Consider the following 15491-nt stretch of genomic DNA (forward strand, 5'->3'; position numbering starts at 1 on the left):
CAGTTGACAACGATCAGATCACACAATGACAACATGCCTATAGTCTGGGGTGTGGCCCACATAACGAATGTTCTGCGAATGGGTGTTTGGAAGGAAATCATTGTTCTTTTACGTGCTTACTATGCTGCGTGCGTGCCATGTGGCACATTATTAAATACTTAATGACCAGAGTCATGCCGTAGGTTGACCAAAGTTAAACTTCGTACTGGATGACCGATGCGATAAAAAAAATGCGCAAATTAGTGTAGGATTTTAAAGCATCTTCTTTCATCTCCTTTACAGTCATATATGGATTTCTTGCATTTTTTATTCATAAAATATAAGGTGTAATATATTTTTTGTTCACATAAAATAATGATCGATATAATTAACTACTTAAAACTACAAATCGCCTAGATCAGTAATAGCATTCAAATAATAGACGAAAGAGGTGCACTCCGTGAACAATAATGACACTTTTAGGATCAAGAATCAAAAATTGGAAAAATCGCTAATTTGATTCTGCTGGCATATACCTTCTCCTGAGCAGAAAAGAAATCTTTTTTTACACGTACAGTTATTAAAATTAGTGTCTTGTCATTTGTGCTCCTATATATATTACATAAGGAAACTGCTTAATAAAAAATAATCGGATGCAATTATTGATGTTAAAAACAAGTTTTTCAGAAAAAATTCAGCACAGGGAAAATGATTCTCAGTTGTGGTTGACAGCTGGAATGTCAACACGAGCTTCGAAACGTGTCAGTGAAGATGGGGTATCATACTTTCAACCTAGCTGTTTTAGTAGAAGAAAAATTCTTGGCAGAATGATTTCACAGAAAAGCTCTGTGTATTGAAAGGGAGTTTAGCATAAAACCGTACTTTCTATTCTTTAAAAAAGTGATTAATTTTAATTCTTTTTTAAAAATAGAGAAGGTTTCAGATTTTAAATTACGTTTAAAGGGGCGTTTTTTTAACATTTTGTATGTTACCTTTATTTATTAAATATCATGTTCATTGCACTTAAACCATAAAATTCAGTTCAAGAGCAATATCACAAAATAATTTTGAGCATATCTTTAGAATTTCCGAAACACAGTCTTAGGCGCTGGATAATTTTTTTTTTTTTTTTTTTCTGTACAACGTTGCCATTGCTCGCTTTGAAATCCTTGAGTTTGTTAATCACAAAATCGTTAACGTTTTACAAAATATGAAATCTATCATAAAACAAATTCCAAATTTGGATTTCCAGATGCCCATATTCGCAGTAGGATTACGTCATTCAAAATTGGATGGCTCCAATTACTGTTATTTTATCACAATGCGAGAAACATACATACATTTATGCAGATTCTTCATTATTTAAGTTCTTCAAATATAATACAGGGCCATAATATTTGGTGGCAACAGTTTGAAAAGTGAAACGGACATTCAGAGTGATTCGACGCAAAATCGCAAAACGAAAGCAATAGTCCATCAGGAACAAAGTCTCTTTGGACTCATAAGTCTCGAATTTTGAAGACTGAAATTTGTTTATTAAAGAAATGAAATATTTTAAATAAGTAGAATTTTTAGTAAAATTGGCATGTTTAAAAATTTGACAACTTATTTTCCTGTATATTGTCTGATTCATAATGAATACGTTTTATTAGTATATTAATATTTATAATTTTTAATTAAAAATTTTTTTCTTTTCCTTTTAATGGTATAATCCCAGCATTAAGCTGAAAAGCAATACTAAAAATGAAATGTCTTTAAATCTAAGCCAAAACAATCTCAGAAGCTCGCGAAAACCTTGATAGTTCCAGTAACTGAATTCAGCTGTTATAGAGAGTGAGCGTACTTTTAATAAAAAAAAAAGTGTATGAAGTAACATCATGCGAGACAGCTTAGTTCATGTTTTAATGCTAAAAAATTTACAGCATCTTTCTATCATTATACACAATATCTCATTTTAGACAAAGGTCGTGTAAGGAAAAGAACCTATAACACTGGAGAGCAACTCATAAAACAGTTCCTGTTGAGTTCGATTTTTGAGTTGTTTTAGAGTTAATTAGGTATGCTGATTTCAAAACTGTAGTTAGTTTCTTCTACCATGTCAAGTTCTTTCTGTACACCTTATGGGAATGTGACCAGTCTCTACGGCATCGAGCATGGAAGCACTACTGTTCTCCAATTGGCTAACACCATCCGACTGGCATCCGGTGAATGACGTCGTAGAAGACCAGCGACAGGTGCATACTCAGGACTAAAGAGAAGGGCTAGCTCATAGAGAGTTTCCCCCTGAAACATGCAGTGAGGAGTGGTGACGTAGCAATGATGCCACTGAGCGCGGAGATGCAATTGACAACATAGAAATTAGCGTTTTAAATTTGAAGAACCAGCGTTTAAAATAGCTGTGTGTGAAAGATAGCTATAATTTGGAAGAGACAATGTTACTGCAGTATGCATTTTACACTGAACATTACAAAATTTAATAGTACTTACTCAATTTTAAAATAATAGATAAAGTGCGCTACTCTTAGCATAAAGTTCCTTTTTTTATTTGCAGGGATTTTTTTTTCTTTAAATGCCTGTTTGTTTCTAATCATTTCTTTATCTGCATGTTAACTAAGAGAACTGTACTACTGCTTCTAAGATAACTATAATAACAGCTATTTAGAATTAATCAAAAAACAACCTTAAATTGGCATAGTTTTAAACATGTATGGTTATATATGGCAAAATTTCTGCTAATCTAAGTTTGAGTTTCAGCCTAATTATAAATTTTACATTGGCATATTTTTATCCCGATTCAATATAATAACATATATTTTTTTTAAATAATTTTGTAACTTAGGCTTACATCAATATTTCATTTAAATAAATACATGTAAGATTATTATCTTAATTTAGACAAAACAACTTTACTCACAGTACCTAAAATAATTATTTAATTTTTCAAAAGTGGGGGTTAGGGGGCAGGTCTTCTTATGCCAATTACTTTAATATCATACTTTACATATATTTTATCTAGAATGCTAAGCTAGCACAAAATCGAATCAATAATAACAGAGGATACAATAAAAATAACTGTAACAATAACTTAACAGAATTAGTTCTCATTTGAAATATGCTTTAGGCTATTAACTTCTAAAATGCCATCTAGAAATATTTCAAATCAAAACATATTATATATGCTTACTTGTACAGTCGCAATGCAACTACAAGTTGTTGAAACATTATTTATTGGCTGCCACATTCGAAGCAATCCATTTTTTTTGCCTTTTGGGTTGCTTTTCTTTGGGAAAAAACATATGCATTTCTATTTAAGAAACGTATTCTAATAAAAGTTCTCACTCTGCAAAATAAACGAATTGCTTCTCTGTTAACTTCAGGATAATATTTCTCCAGTTTATTAATTAAAGAGCCAATTACATGCTTCCCTTTATAGTAAGTTGTACCATGAACTGCACAAAATATGTTTTCGAACTCATAAACTGTATTCATCCATGAATGAGAAGGTGTAGTCAAACCTCCTAAGGACAATAATTTAATCCATTCTGAATTAAATATTGGTTCATCAGCACTATTTTTAGATATTGTTCCCAATGATGGGTCTTTGTCTCGCACACGATAGGCAATATAACCTGCAACATATGTTAATGCTTCTTTTTCGGCTATCGAAAATTGTCTGTCGGAATTCAATTCCAATTCCCATGCCATAGGAGAAGGTTCCTCTATGAAATCCAAATCCAAATCATCAATGGTATTTAATGGAAAAGCATCTTCCTCCTCAAGCATCTTCCTTGAAAAGCCCTTTCAAGTATTTCGGATGTTAAATATGAATCAATATTTCTGCTTTCTTTAGTCATGCATACTTTTGAAGATAAATTTGGCAGCTTATTAGCGAGTATTAATTGCTTTAAGCGGCGTATAACTTCACTAGGTGATGGATGGTCATTAAACCTACCAAGCCCTCGAATCTGACTAAAGAGACTTTCAAGTGCATCCTGAGTTAATCTAGAGGTTAAAATATATTTAGCATCATACATATGATTTCAAATCCTGGTGTAGGCCAAAAAGAGAATTTATTGAAATTATTATTCCTTTTTGGAAAGGCAGTAAGTTGGTTTTCCCTGAACTCTTAATCCACCAATGACTTTCTTCATTAATTCCAAAACTTGAATTTGATTTTCATGATGTTCATTTAATCCAAATGCTGCTTTAAGTATTTTATCTGAAGGAGGGTATGTTTTCGTACTATTCATAATATCGAAAAAATTGTCGATTAACTCAAAGAAGTCGGATGCTTTTTTTATCTCCTGTGAGGTGGAGTATACCTTTTGCTGTACTTCTTGAAAATAATGTTTTCGCTGGAGCGACTTTTTGTCTCTCGTTTCCCTTGACCATTAAATAATTTGGTTTTAGTTTGTGACACAATTTAATTTCTCCTGAATCTTTACTTAAAACCTCTTTAATAATATCAACATTTAAAACAGTTTCATCTTCTAAAACAAATCCTTTATCTAAAAAGTGGTTTCTCAGTAATTTGAGGCAGTGCGCTAAATCTGCAAAAACCCATATTTTTTTCGTTTGGAATACTGGATTTGGAAACTGAGAACTATTAATCGAAATCTGTAACTCTTTCCACAAAGTAGTAGATCCTCCTAAATCAGACACTATTGCTTTCACTTCTACTCCAGATGATTGAATATGTCTTATGAGTGAAAAAAGAAGTTCTTTCTTCATTGGACTGTTAAAATCAAAAAATATTGGTTGTTTCCACTGCGAAATGAGACCTCTGATTAAAACAAACTGCACTTTTTGAAAAGGACCGAGAATTTGGTCCAGTTTAGAGTCATAGCAGAGTTTAGAATCTATATGCATTTCGTCGAAACTGAGAACGCATATTTTTTTCTACAGAATTCAAATATTGGCATCTTTCCTTCATTACAGTAAGAACATCACTCTGAATTCCTGGACTACATGAAAATTTAGCGCACCATCTCTTTAATGTGCTAGTGCTAGGTAAAGGAATTCCCATTTTTTTCTTTCCAAAAATTCGTAGCTTTTAGATGACAGAGCTCTTATGACAATGCAACGTGAAATATCTTCACTAGTCCACCTGATTTTTTCCTTCTTTTCTAGCAATGCGTTAATCTGCGTCTTTGTAAAAATATGCTTTAAACGTTTTTCCAAATTCTCCGATCTGTTCTGTTTTTTCCTAAATTTCGCTGTTTGGGATTTTAATTTCTGAATTTCCGATACAAATTTCTTTCTAGATGTCGTCCACCTTCTTTGTCGCTGAGCAAACATTCTAAAATTTTTCTTTTCTCTATTTTTCAATATTTTATTACAATTTTCTAAGGATATTATTTTGTTCTTCAAATTATCAATACATTCTTGTTTATCTTTACACTTAGGGCACTCAGGGATATTGTCACATAGGGCATTGTCACTTGTGAGTTTTATTTCAAAATCATTCACATTTGATTTATTATTGTCAGCTTCAATTTCGTTCTCGGCCTCAAAATAAATTTTCTTTGGGCTTAATTCGTGTAGTCTTTCAAAAGCACTCTGCATTAGTTTTCTTTTCAAATGTCTCCAATTTCTTTGTGTTATTTCGTTTACTGCACACGATAAATTTACTTTCGGCACAGCATTGCATTTCAACAGTTTCTTTTGCGGCAATCCAAGCAAGCGATTTCTCATGTCATCTTCATAATCACTGCACAGAAAATGTTCGCTGCAAATTCTTGCGTTTTTCACAGAGTCTTGTCTTCGACATTTATGTATCCATTCTTTCGTCAAAAGCAAATTATCCTTTGGGAAAGCATGAAATACAATATCTCTTCCTTTCGTATTTCTATAAGTGTTACGGCACGTTGCTACAGCACAAGAAGCCATATTACATAAAGGATACTTTAAATATAGAATTTAAAAGGAAAACTGACTAAAACTATATATATATAAATACACACAAATTATTTTAAATATTTGCATTATTAGAAAACAAATATGTATGATTAACATTAATTTGGGATATGCGATCTCCAGAAAATCGTCTCGCAAATGAATGAAACTACAGTTTTAAAGGCGCGAAATCAGAGCAGGTGCAACAGAGACACGTCAGATTACTTCTGGTTCCCCCCCTCCATGAGGCTCGCGTCGGCGAGGAGTCGAACAAAGGAATGACCTAGCCCTTCTATTTATCCCTGTGCATACTTGCCTAGACCAATTCAGTTACGCCTGAGATACTGTAGTGAGAGATTGTGTGTAGCTCTGATACAGCGAAGCGCATCTCGATATGGAGTCCGAGTTCTTGTTTGTATACAAGGTTAGCAGTGTTTAGTTTTTTGACCTTCAAAATGCTTGTTTGCAACATGAACATTAAACTGCAATTTTACATTGCCATCTTGATAGCTTCCCAAAAACATTTTGGTGCAGTCAGTGATGAGCAGGGTGAAGAACTGAAGGTCATGGAAACAGGGTACCAAGGTAGATGGGATGGTTGACTATTGTTGGAGCATCAAGCGAGAATGTCCCCAGATTAAACACTCCAGAAAGAGCCATAAGCAATAATTTTTACCTCAATATGCATGTTTACATTTTAGTAAAAAAAAAAAAAAAACTTTACTGTTTGTATGAAGAAAATTTAACTTGCAGTAACTAGTATGTATAGCCTTTGTATGAATAAAACTATTCTTTGTGAACACTACATTTAGAAACTTTTCCTTTATTTCCCTTTATACGCATATTTTGTATGGCTTTTGCGACAAACAGAAGGGATGCCGTAGCTTAGAAAGCTGACGTGATAGACAAAAACTGTGGTTATTTTTGGATTCGGAAGCCAAAAGTTAGTCAAAGGTAAGTGACAAATCTAAGACAACGAAACTGCTGTTCCCAAATATTATAATTATATTATTATTATAAATAGATACCTGCGCCACCAAATACATATGCTATAACCACTTTACTTATCAGGCTGACCATCTTCTGAAACCGTTGTTCTTTTTTATCAAGAAATTCTACAGAATGAATGTTTTCAATCAAGTCAAGCTATCCGAAATGACGCGACAGCCAGTCCATCACAAATATTCATTACTTCTTGGAATGTCAGGTTAACAGGTAACAGCAGATATTGACGCCCGTGCGGCTTACATACACTCATCAAGTGTTGTTCAGATGCTGCTAAGAATCAGCTTACGAAATTGCGATCACAAACTACATTGCAATCATAGTCAAGAAAGGTAATGGAGTGTAGAATGAGTTAATATTGTTATGATGATTCTAGTTTCCTGAAGACTAACGATGGCTTAAAATAACTCGTTATTTTGCCCTCAATGATAAAAGCAATAGACACAGTATTAAGTTTTAGTTAAAGAGAATTATCGCATACATAATTCTTTAAATTTAAACTCATAGTTTTATAAATGAGATCATAAATATTTGCTAAATGAATATATTTTAAATTGCTAATATAAAGTTAAATTTTGTGAACGAATATTTTACTGCAATTAATTATTTTCTCTCTTTTTTAAAGGCAATACTCTCGTGAAATGAGTTACTGTGTAATCAGAAGCAATAAAAGGAAAATGACCCTGATTATATCTAAGCAGACCGAATAGTCTTTTCATCCTATGTTAAAACTTACTTGTCTCTCTCTAAAGTAATTATTCGGCTAATGCAGGAACTTCTTTGTAGTCTAAATTTCCGTTCTTTAAATATTGTTCTACAAAGAAAAAAAATCACTGTGAACAAAGTGACATTTTTTCTTTCGTTTTCATCTGAAGTGAGGGAAAGTGTTTGTTACAAACAAAGTAGGCGACCTTTTCGAGAAGAAGAAAAAAAATGAATACAATAAACTAATCCTCTGTAATGATGAAGAAGGCGGGGCATGGAATTTTTGTGACTTAATCTTATGAAGGAAAATAAGAGGAAAGACTGAGAGAAACAGAATACATAAGATATTCGGTATAGTGGTTTTTTTTTTTTTTTTTTAAATCTTTTTAACTGTAGCTTTCAAAAGAATGCAGAATTTCATCTAAACAAATTAAATAGATTATGAGTGAGTTAAATATAAGTTAGCAAATTAAAATCATAAACTGAACTTTTGCAAAATTAAGGTGAGAACATTGTCACAAATTTAAATTAATTGAAAAACGTGATAAAATTATTTCATTACGGTTCCTTTAAATTAAAAATATAAATTCAACTGGTTTTTGCATAATCTCAAATTCTTTTATTAGTTGCTTTTATCATTAATTTGTGTAATAAAAAATGCTTAATATTATCATTAAGAAAGTCTCTTGGTATTAAAAAAAAAAGAATTATTTGGTGCTATAAAATGCAACTGTTACACACGAAGCGAAATGTTTAAAACTACATGAGAGCTATACTTATTTTTTAACTTTCTACCACATAGAGGCTAGTGTTAGCTGTATGTACTGCTGTAAGCGTTCCGTCAGTGTATAGCTCATAATAACTACTTTATTGTGTTGACTTAAAAACATGATAACAGTTGATATCAGTGGCATCAAAATATACTATGCACCTATCCACAGGCGCATAGTGTTTTGGATTTCTTCCCAATTTTAAGCAAGCACTGTGAGCAATCAGAGATTGGAATTTGAAGAGATAACGATGTTTTTATAGGTATTGGCCGTGAGATTTGTACCAACTGAACTGCACTTGTTCTATCAACTGATATTTTTACATCTTTCTCTGAAGGCATTGTTTTTCATTATTTAGAAAACTTTAACAGTGACACTATTGTTATTAACAATAACACTATTAAAAGCAAATACAGTGGAGTCTCGAAATACGAGCAACTCTATATACGAGAAAATCGAGATACAAGGAAAGCATGAGTGAAACCTTCGTGTCTAAATATGAGCATTTACTCGAGAAACGAGTAGCGAGCCAGGCTGTTGGTATGCGTTGCGCGTTTCCCGATCTGGTTCGACTCGGAAAATCCTCTCTTCAGATCACTCTGTTCTTTGAACTACGTGTTTGTGAGCTTGTGAGTTATATGTTTTTACTTTTAATGAGAAAATAGTTATTTCACGATGCCTCCCAAGAAGGTTGTTGCCTCAGATAGTGATGAAAAAAAAAAAAAAAAAAAAAAAAAAAAAGAAGGAAGTCATGGCCGTTGAAATTAAGACAAACATAAGCGTGGTGTATACGAAATACGGAATAGATACGGAGTGACGGAATATACGAAGATTCACGGCCATTCGGGGGACATCGACGATATGCATTGTTCTGAAGAAGAAAGAAGAAATTAAAAACTTGCTGCGGCCAAAGAAGTTACCGTTACATCCAAGCACCGTCTAAAACTCCTATAAAATGTTGAGAAACTGTTGTTGGTGTGCATTAACGAGAAACAGTTAAAAGGCAATTCGGCGTCGGAAGCTATTATTTGCGCTAAGGCTAAGCATCTGTACTTGGACCTTCTCCGAAAAACGCCAGGTACGTCGACTGAAGATGAGATGGCAATGAGTTTTTGGGAGTGTCGAACGGTATACCGTATATACCCGCGTATACGTCGATACCGCGTATAAGTCGACCCCCCCCCCCACACTTCGACATAAAAAATTCGTAGAAAATAAGAAACCCGCGTACAAGTTGACCCCCCACTTCCGAAATCGATCGAGAAACCTCGAAAAAATTTTTTAAGTACTACATTTATTTAAAATCATCTGAGAAAAAAAAGTAAATTAATGATAAAAAAATACCTTGGTAAATAAACAAAATCAAAATCCTTCAACGTCCGATTCATGGTCAGATTCGCAAAACATTTCATAGAACTCTTCTGTTGTCATTGGCTCGTCATCGGCTCGTCATCATACATATTTCCAGTCTCGAACTCTGTATTGTTACAATCACTACTAGAGCCTTCGTCGTCATTTTCACTTTCAAAAACAGCATCATCTTCCGTGCCGTCTAGTTCGTTGCTAATACAACATTTTTTAAATGATTTTATAATCATTTCAGAGGGTATTTCGTTCCAAGCATCTTTAACCCACTGACCAATTAATGTAATATCGGGCTTTTTAATGTTGCCTCGCTTTGTAATTGTTGATCGACTGGAACTAATCCACTCTGCCCAATATTTTCTAACATTTACTTTGAAGGGCTTATTGAGGCAGACATCTAGGGGATGAATGACGGATGTCAATCCTCCCGGAATTACGGCCACAGTCATTTTTAGGTGTTTTGTCACTTCAGAAAAGTGTCCACGAAAAGAATCATATACTAAAAGAGAAGGTTTTTTGAAAGTTTGCGTTTTAAACATATCCAAAACGCAGGATATTTGGGGGAAAATGATCGTATGAAGTAACCTTCTAGAATTTGTTCCGGAAAAGATTCGGGTACGTAAAATCTATCTGCGTTTTCCCTTTTTAAAAGTTAAAAGAAATATTCAAAACTGTTCAGTTATTGCGTGGGCTATTTTTTTAAATTTTGACGTGTACGCCTGTTGACAAAAGTATTTCATGAATGAACAATAACTATTATAAAGACTTATGCGTACGTAAAAACTATCTGCATTTCTCTTTTCTTGGCGTGTTGGCGAAACTTTTTTATTGCTCGATATTGATGGGTTGTTCGGGGGCCGAAAATTCTTTGGTTTAATCGAAACTTACTTTAACTAAAGTATGAAACTCTGTGATTAGTTCGTCACATAATTTAAGTCATGAAATTACTTCAAGTGAGTGACTTATTTGATAAGTCGTCCAATTTGAGTGCGGGAAGAAAACAACTGCATTATATAAAGAAATTTTTGAACTTCTGATTCTTTTAATTTTTTATGGCCCCGCGTATAAGTCAACCCCCCACTTTGAAGTCTTTTTTTTTTTTTTTTTTTTTTTTTTGTTCAAAATATCTCGACTTATACGCGGGTATGTATGGTAACTGGATTGCTATTATTTTCAATGGGAAAGTTTGTTTCCAGATACGAGAAATTCGCTATACGAGCTCAATGCTGGAGCCAGATAAACATCTCGAGGTTCCACTGTATTTTAAGCGCCTAAGGGTGATCTTAAAATTTCGTCATGCAGTCGGTAAGGAAATATCACATCCTTTATTTTATGAAAATAATTTTTGATTGTATCACGGTAAAAGCATAAAAGTATATGTTTTGAAATAAGCAACTATGTGGTCTTCCAAATGATACAGACAGAGAAATTTCAAATAGCCATTTTATAAGACATTGGTTTATTTTTTGCCAAACGAACTGCAATGGATTATCATATCAAGTTCTCACGAAATGCTCTATAGCTATACAAACGCGGTACAGCGAATAAATGATAGCATTTCCAAAATTCATAGATTGTGAGATCAGTTTCCAAGCATAGATTCAATCGAGGAAGCTTTACAGCTGACACACTAGAACTATTTTATGCTTTAACGTGATATGTAAAACACTCACAGCTCACCTCTAAGCCCATGAAACCTTATCAGGACTGACTGACATGGTGGATTCGGTGATATTCTGTCAGGACTGACGTGGTAGATTCGGTGACATATATAAATAAGGACACAGTTAGTCTTGCCTTGAATCGAACACAGCAGTATGTAACAGATGATATTAGAAGTTTTAACTCCTGGTGGCTGTTTTAGTGGACCAAATTTCCCACGTTCGTTTTGTAGCTTTTCCTACGCATATTTGAAACAAACCATTATTTTCGGTCCAGCGGAATCTAAGAGCTATTTATTTCATAAATGCAGAGCATGATCATTTTCCCCAAAAGTAAGCTGCTCAGCTGGATAAGAAAGAAAATTATAGTATTTTTCGAAAGTTATTTTGTATGAGCAATGGCAAGTGATAAAGACTGCTAATGCTGCGATTTCCTTCAATGAAACTAATACTGGAATAAGCGTGTTGAAACACTTCGTGGATGGTGAAGTCGTTAAAAGCAAGAATGCTTAATGTGCTTGTGATAGCGATGTTAAGTAATCAAGTACTGGCGTCATTGCATGGGGAAAATTCAGCAAAAGAAATGTGGAAAATGCTCCGTATTCTTTACGAGTCTATAGGACCAGTGAATCAAATTCTTACTGAGACGATTAGCAACCATAAAGAAGATGAGACAGTATCTTGATGAAATGAAGAAATTAGTAGCGTTTAGAGCCATTAGGTTTCTTTTTATGTGGTTGACTTGCAAAATGAGCAATGTTCTCGCCGGGACTTGAACCTTGATCTCTCGATTACTCGCCCGAGCCTGCTACCGTTACATCAAGATTGCATGCTGGAAGGAGGCAGAAAGGGGGCGATTGAATCCAATCGGCCAAATCCTGGTGGTGATGAATTATCGCCTACCATCTCTTAGTTCGAGCGCCACTGAAGAGCCATTAGCATTTGTTTAATCAGGAGACATGAAAAATGAATAATGCCCTTGCCAGGACTCGAAACTGATCCTCTCGAATACGCGGCGAGTGTTCTACCGTTACACCACGAAGGCATGCTAGAAGAAGGGAGGAAATAATAAGCAGGTTTACAATTATTTACTGAAGAAGTAAGTGATATGGATGCAATAATTTATATTTCGATGTCTTTTCCTCTAGGGCTTTGAAATGGGAAAGTTGAGTTAGAAAATCAATCAAATGTGAACTTACTCCTAGATTTTTTTACTATCCGACTGACAGATGAGGAGGTCCTTTACAATGATTCAAAGGTTAAGGATAATTATCGTATAAAGAAAGATAATATTTTATTTTCAACAAGTCGCAAAGAACTTACTTGCTCTCGTTGTAAAAAGAAAGGGCATATTGCAAAAGAGAGTAAGCAGAAGATTATGCATTTTTAATGAGGTAAACCCAGAAATATGAAATGATTTTGTAACTTGAAGTCGACGCTAGCTAACAGGAAGGATCACAAACTAACTTCTGCTAAACAGGAAGGATCATAAACTTTACCAGAAATTTCTTTTACTGCAAGGGATTTGATTTTTAGAATTTTTTTATTTTTGACTCTGGAGCAACTTCTCATTTGTTTTCGAGTAAAAAATGAATTTCCTCATTCACTACCAAATCATGAACTGTTAAATGTTAAATGTGCTTCTGGTTCATCTGCTATAAATGGGAAAGGCGTGAGCCAGATTTCTGACAAAACATCCATCAGTTTTCGGGGAAAAATAATGTGCATTTCGTACCAGATTCTGAATGGAGAATTAATTTCAGTCCGAAATATTAAAGCCGCAGGTTTCAGTGTATTTTTAAGGATAAAAAGTGTTCATTGTTAGCAAAACCAATATCATATGTTTTAGCTGTAGTGATAATTGCGGCTAAAATATCAATGATTTTATGCCTGATTGGGAAGTTTCATTACGGACGAAAGAGAATGATATACTAACATGAGTCTCCTTAGACTTGGCCGCTGTTCAAATCCTTTCCTGAAAAAAAAAAACTGAGATTATCCAATCATTCTGTGAAGTTTGTAGTTTTGCCAAACAGAATGGCTACGCTGGTGGAAAAAAGGCCAAAGCGCACAGAGACAAAACCACTGGTCATAACACACACAGATGTATGCGGTCCAATTACTCCAACTACACAAGTAGATGAGAATTATTTTATGGCTTTATTTTTGATTTTTTACGCTTCACTGAAGTTCGCTTAATGAAAAGAAAAAGCAATGTTGTAGACAAGGTAAAACTTCCCTGAAGTCAAATCCTTCCGCAAGGAAAATTATATACAATCCAAGAATATTTGCGTAAGGAGCTAGTAGAATTTTGCTTCTAAACGAGATGTTATAATAAATTCAGTTCTTCCGTATACTTCATCATCATATGGTGTTGCAGTAAGAGCTAACAAAACATTGGTAGTAAACGCCGTGCTCTAATTTTTGAACCAAAACTGGCAAATGTCTTTGCGGAGCTGCCTCCGTTGATTCAATCGCATCAAGTCGTTTACTGATACTCAGCTACTTGACAAAGTAGACTAGCTTTTTTTCAATTAGATATAGAACAGTAAGATTTTAAAATACGAATATTACAATTAATAAATAAAGTTAATAAGTTAATCATTTTAAATCCGAATATTACACCTAATGTGTGGAAATCAATCTAAAAATATATTACTGTGTTCTGCAGTTTATGAGGGACACAGTAATCAAAAGGCCCTGGTTGAGCAAAGAAAAATTCATGCTAAGATAATAATCATACTAATAAATAAAAATGAAATATTATAGCATATACCTGTTATACAGTTATACAAATCAATCAAATCATAATTTTGGACTTAGGTAGGAAATAAGTTTTGTAACAGACCTATTTAAGTGTAATTGAACTATTTTATTTACGCCATGAACTCATGAACTGTAACCGAACTATTTTATTTAAACGCCATCTCGTGGCGATATGAAAAAACGTCAGTCGACCTCCAGCCGCCATGATGATAGCTTACTATGTTATGTTATTCTCAATGTTTGATGTTCCATTTCGTTTATGTTTCATTTTATATATATTTCTTTTGTTTGTAACCGTTCCTGTGTGCTCTGTTAATAAATCCTTTTAAAGCTAGCCGGCATTAGTGTCTATTGAGGAACGGCTACATCACAGTTTAAGTTTTTATTATTATTATTATTATTATTTCTGGTGGATTCACCAAAAAGCTTAAATTTCAGCCTTTTTCCGAAAGGAAGTCCGAAAATTCAACAAACAATTAACAGCAAACTATTCGCCTTTCTTTCTTTATTTTGTTCTAAGACAGGCGTGAAATATCAGATACAGTACAGCGAAAGTACTTGGTGGCATGCTTTTAACGAATGAAACAAATTTTTGCTCTTTTTGTTGATAGAAGTCTTTGAAACAGATCTGGCAAAAGTAAGAGGTCAAAAATAATAATTGCTTATTTATAAACGAATTGCAAAAATATGAGATATTCTAAAAAGCATTTTAATTTCGTTTTAGACTGTGTACGCTGGAAGTAGATATGAATATAGCAACTTTTAACATGATTTCGAAGGCTGTTACTGTTCTTATTAAGATTACATGTTTTTCCTGAGATTTAAAAAAATCTAATGTAGTTATTCTTTTCTATACGCATTTAGAAATCTAATGTTTAGCACAATTTAGATCTATAATATGCTGGACAACTTATAAGGTATTTCTTCCGCCTTTTTAGCATCTCGTGGTGTAATGGTCAACACACTAGGCGCGTATTCAAGAGGTCCGAGTCCCGGCGAGGGCATTGCACATTTTTATGTCTCCAGTTTCGAAGTAACTTAATGTCTCTATAGTGGCGCCCGAACTAAAAAAGGTGATGGATGATGATTTTCTACCACCAGTATTTGGCGATTGGGTCCCCTAATCCCCAGTCGCCCTTTAAAGGGGGAAGTATTTAAGGTATTTCTTCCGCCTTCGTGGTATAGTGGTCAGCAGGCTCGGCGCGTATTCGAGAAGTCCGAACTTTGAGTCCCGGCGAGGGCATTTCACATTTTTCATGTCTCCTTCTTCGAAATAACATAATGTCTGTACAAACTTTAGAAGCAACGTATCTGGAAGTTCCTCAAATGCAAATTGCTCGTGAAG

Source organism: Stegodyphus dumicola, chromosome 5, assembly GCF_044657685.1.
Source record: "Stegodyphus dumicola isolate Sdum_Otavi_A_Nest chromosome 5, ASM4465768v1".
In the NCBI taxonomy this organism is placed as follows: domain Eukaryota; kingdom Metazoa; phylum Arthropoda; class Arachnida; order Araneae; family Eresidae; genus Stegodyphus; species Stegodyphus dumicola.